The sequence below is a fragment of the Grampus griseus genome (assembly GCF_964374135.1).
Source record: "Grampus griseus genome assembly, chromosome: 2".
NCBI classification, from domain to species: domain Eukaryota; kingdom Metazoa; phylum Chordata; class Mammalia; order Artiodactyla; family Delphinidae; genus Grampus; species Grampus griseus.
In genome coordinates, this window is record NC_139018.1 from 4240543 (window position 1) to 4246181 (window position 5639).

General features: G+C 35.3%; 1 long non-coding RNA gene across 1 annotated transcript; it reads right to left on the reverse strand.

The window, feature by feature from the left end:
* Positions 1-417: 417 nt before the first annotated feature.
* Positions 418-5170, reverse strand: LOC309819200. The gene is made up of 5 exons (XR_014296422.1): positions 5082-5170; positions 4220-4295; positions 2433-2516; positions 1049-1134; positions 418-514 (listed from the first exon to the last, which is right to left on the reverse strand). It is a non-coding gene; the product is annotated as an uncharacterized lncRNA (long non-coding RNA).
* Between the last annotated feature and the right edge of the window lie 469 nt (positions 5171-5639).

A 5639-nucleotide genomic window follows, 5' to 3' on the forward strand; every position in this document is an offset into this window, starting at 1 on the left:
GCGCTCAGGCTTTCTCTAGTTGTGACAAGTAGGGGCTACTCTTCGTTGTGGTGTGCGGGCTTCTCATTGTGGTGGCTTCTCTTGTTGCGGAGCACAGGCTGTAGGCACACAGGCTCAGTACTTGTGGCTCGTGGGCTCTTGAGCGCAGCTCAGTAGTTGTGGCACACGGGCTTAGTTGCTCTGCAGCATGTAGGATCTTCCCGGACAAGGGCTGGAACCCGTGTCCCCTGCATTGACAGGTGGACTCCCAACCACTGCGCCACCAGGGAAGTCCCTACAATATCAATTAATCAGTATAAGGTTTCAGGTCATATTTATCAATGGGCCATTATTAACCTGTTGATTAGATTTATTACTTTTTAGAATACAATGAAAACACTTAAGTAAATTACCCAAACCAAGAGAGGAACACTGGTCATTACTCACCTGGGTCTCTGTCCTATACCAACCTGAAAATGATAACCTTGATCACAACAGAGGCTGAAATCACTCTGAGCTTCTATTCTGAAAAGTACTAAACAGAAGGTGATAAAGATTGAGACTTTCTCTCCATTTGTCCACATGTTTGTTTATTGATTCTTTCATTGCTTCAATTATAATAAAAAGTGAAAATGCATGAAGAGAAAAAAGACATTTCTTTTGCATCGGACCTCAGAGTTCCAGAACGTATTCATTGTACACGACTCATACGCCACCAATAGTCATCATTGATCCAATACCATACCTCTTTTTACTCATTCATTTCTATATTACTTATTGTTCAATTCATAATTCAGTAATTATAATTTTAAAAATGGTTATTCATTGGAACCACCAAAGAGCTTAGAAATCTCTAATATATATTTAGAATCATTCTTGTGTCAACATCTTTCATTAATTACTCTCATTTTTCATTTTATGAATGAATCAATATAATACTTCATATTAATCCCATATTTCACTCTGGGCTATTTGGATTTCATTGATTATATTTCACAACTTGCAATAATACAGTCAATAGCTTTAAATAAAATATTGAAACTAAAGCCAAAATTTGTCTATTACTCACATGGTCTCCACAGTCCTAACACGTGAATGCAACCAGAGCTCTCAGGACCATAGAAGAATCCTTCAACCAGCTGAAGTGCTCCCATTCTAAGGAGTACAGAGCAGAAAAGATGATAAAAAATTTCAGACTTATCTCCATTGATCCTTGTTACCCACATTTCATTTACTCATTTAGGCATTCATTAATTTTTCATAACATAGTATTTTTTCTCTTAAGAAAAGAAAGCCTTAAACTTGAGACTGACCCAGATCAACAATGTTGACTCTTACTTATCAGTGTCTGTATGATCCTTTCAGCAAAAGGGCAAAACACTTATTCGTTTATTGCTTAAAGGGCATGAATGTTTTCTATTTAATTAATAATATTTCTTGCCTGACCACATATGTTCCTAGTGAACAATGCTTTGCCTTCTTCTTTTTATGTGTTTTTTTACATTTTTTAATGGCTAGATTGCTGATTTATTATTAATAATATGTCTAAATCTATTAACCCAGAATAGGAATATAATGTTTGTATATTCCTAACATCGACCCATGGGGTCATTTATAACAGAAGATAGGCTAGATTTTGCGTTGTGTGGAATCAGGGTTACAGACACATGGTATTCACCATATATGACTCCTATGACTCAAGTCATGGCCAACGGTCCAGGAGAGGCAGTTTTCTCTACTGTCCTCTACATTTGTTTATTAATTAATTCCCTATTATTTAAATAAACATAAATCAGGGACTTCCCTGGTGGCCCAGTGGTTGAGAGACCACCTGCCGATGCAGGGGACACGGGTTCAATCCCTGGTCCAGAGCAACAAAGCCCATGCACCACGACTACTGAGCCTGCGCTCTAGAGCCTGCAAGTCACAACTACTGAACCCGCACACCCTAGAGCCCTCATGCCACAACTACTGAGCCCATGTGCTGCAACTACTGAAGCCTGTGCTCTCTAGGGCCCACTTGCCACAACTACTGAAGCCGCATGTCTAGAGCCCATTCTCCGCAACAAGAGAAGCCACTGCAACGAGAAGCCTGCGCACCACAATGAAGAGTAGCTCCCACTCGCCGCAACCAGAGAAAGCCCGTGCGCAGCAACGAAGACCCAACAAAGCCAAATAAATAAATAAATAAATCACACAAAAAATTATGTGTAAGAGTCTTGAATATCCCTAACATTTATCTATACAATCATTTCCCCTGAAACCCAACTCTTTCATTAACTGAACTCAGTGTTTCATATATGGATTAATCATATTGTTTTGTATCAATGGTATTTGACATTAGCATGCTTGGACTTTCTTATTATATTTAATTTTTTAAATAATACCTTTTAAAGTAATAATTAAAAAAAAATACGGCTCAATTCAAGACAAGAACATTGACTACTACTCACATTGTTCTCCATCCTCCTAACACAGATGCAACCATAGGGCTCCTGTCCATGGAAGATGCTTAAATCAGCTCACGGGCATCCATTCTGAGAAGTACAGGTCAGAGCAGATAATAAAATATTGAGAACTAATCTCCATTGATCCTTGCTTCTGCATTTCATTTTTAGTGACTTAGACAATCGTTAATTTGGAGTATGTTTATTTCATTTTCTCTTAAAAAAGTGAACTTAAAACTTGTCCCTGACACAGAAAATGAGCAGTGACTTACAGTAAGTAAACTTACTGATTACAGTAAATAATCTTATTATTGTCTGTATTATTCTTAGCCAAAGATTTAACAGTTATGCACCACTTGTTTCTCTTTGGACTTCACTGTTTTCAAATTTATTAACAGTATTTCTTGCATGACCACATATTTTTATAATTGGATAAGGATTCACCCATTCAGCTTTATTTATTTACATATTTGGTTTTTGATTATTTCATTTCTCCAATGATAACAGTAAAGTGAAAATGCATGAATGAACACAAAGAATAAACAAGATCCTTGTATATTCCTGACTTTTATCTATAGGATCTTTACAAACAGAGTTAATGCATCAGATTTCTTTTTGCTGCACCTCAGAGTTTCAGACACATATTATTTATCATCCTTGATTCAAATCATCAGTCATCATCATTGGTCCAGGATTGGCTCAATTTCTCTTTGTTCATTTCTAAATTGTTTATTAATTCATTAATTCACACTAATCATACAGTAACTACTCTTAAGCAAACCACCCAAACCAACACGAGAACTTTGACTGACAGTGGTCTCCATGCTTCTAATGTATAGATGCAACAAAAGAGCTTGTGATCATGGAAGATGGTTAAATCCCTCAAGGGTGTTCACTCTGAGGAGTATAGAGCAGAACAGTTTATAAAAAAAAAAAAAAAGTTAGGACCTTATCTACATTGGTCCTTCCTTTCCACATCACTTACTCCAATTTTTTAGGTATTCATTAATTTTTCATTATATATACACATTTTCTCTATTAACAAAGAGAACAACCTCAACCTTGCAGCTGATCCAGAATAATGAAACTGACTGTTAATTATCTATGTCTACATGATCCTTAGCCAAAGAAGTAACACCCTTGATCCATTTATTTCTTAAAGGGCTTCACTGTTTTCAATATTTATTAATAATATATCTTGCCTCACTACATATGTTCATGATTGAATAATGCTTCATTTTCACTTTTATCTTTCTCTAATGGTTCTATCTATGATCCATTAAATCTATGAATCTAATATAAGAACATGACCTTTGTATATTTCTGACAGTTGTCTATATGATCATTTCCAAAAGAAGGATCGAACACATTATGTTGTGTATTGGATCTCAGCATTTCAGACACTTATTTTCATCATCCACTACTCATATGTCACCAGTAGTCATCAATGTCATGTTATTCCATATTAGGGTGTCATTTTCTTCATTGGTGTTTGTATTGATTAAACTATTAATAATTATTAATTCTTTGATAATAATAAAATAAGTATATAATTCACACACAAAAAAAACCAAGAGCAAGATTCTACAGTCTGTCTATACAAGCATTTCCCACATGGATCATATCTCTTCTGTTATTCAATCTCAGTGTTACACATTATTGATTAATCAACATGTTTCATACATATTTATCATTGACAATAGTTAACTTTTTGATTTAAGAATTTTTAATAATACCATGAACACCCTTAAACGAAGACCCAAACCAAAACAAGATCTTTGACCATTACCTACCTTTGTCTCTTTCCTGACAGAGACAGTACGGTAACCTTGATCATAGTGGAAGTTGAAATCAGCTCCAGTATCTGTTCTGAAGAGTACCAAGCAGAGAAGGTAATAAAAAGATTGAGACATTCACACCATTAATCCATACTTTCTACCATTCATATACATAGTAATTTAGGTATTTATTAATTTATAGTAATATTTATTTATTTTTCTCTTAATCAAACATCAACCTTACTCTGCTATTGATTCTTTTATAACAATATTTTTTAAGTCTATGGCCACAAGTTCAAGAAAAAGATCCTTGCATATATGTGACAAATGTCATTGGAACATGTCAAACAGGGTGAACGTACTAGATTCTTTTTAAGTTGGACCTCAGAGCTCCCGACACGTAATATTCACTGTATATGACTCATATGCGCCAGTCATCATCATTGGTCCATAATTTACCCTTATTCTTCATCTTTTGTTTAACTCAATCATTCACAAATAATAGCAAAATAAATTCACGTAAATCACAAAAACCTAAGAAGTTTCTTGAAAATTCCTAAGATCTGTCTATAGAATTATTTCCCACAGAGACTAGATCTCTTTCTCTATTTGACCTCAATGTTTAATATATCAATTAATCAACATCATGCTTCATGTCAACACCAGCTTCACTATCAGGCTATGGTTGGTCTTCTGTCACTATATTTCATAGATATTTATTTTCTGGCGCAACATATGGGATCTTAGTTCCCCAACGAGGGATTGAACCCTCGCCCCCTGCAGTGGAAGCACGGAGTCTTAACCGCTGGACCACCAGGGAAGTACCCGATAGTGAATGCCATTAGTCACCTCAACAAGAAATTTAATTATTACTTACGCTGGTCCGCACATGTAGATGCAAACGTAAATTTTTTGATCACAGGTATCATGGCAGAACCTTGAACAGCATTCAGTACCCACCCTGAGGAGTACAAAGCATAGCAGATGATAAAAAGATTGAAGCATTATTGATCATTGCTGTCCACATTTCATTTTATTAGGCATTTAAATATTTACTAATTGATGTTAATAATTCTTTGTCTCATCTCCTAAAAGAAGAGAACAACATTGAACTGACTACTGATCCAGAACAGTAACATTGACTATATACTATCCCTGGCTATGTGATAGTTAGCCAAAGATGTAATACCCTTTATCCAATTATTTCTTTTATTTTTTTAATACAACTCAAGTAAATTTATTACATAAAACAAAAATATGACAAGGCCAAGTAAAATGAAGGCTCAGTGTTTGGTATAAGTGAAAAAATTATTCATGAAAATTCAAGATAGGTCAATTGCTACTAAAATACTTGCCAGAGAGAGGAGCTTCAAGATGGTGGAAGAGTAAGACGAGGAGATCACCTTCCTCCCCACAAATACATCAGAAATACATC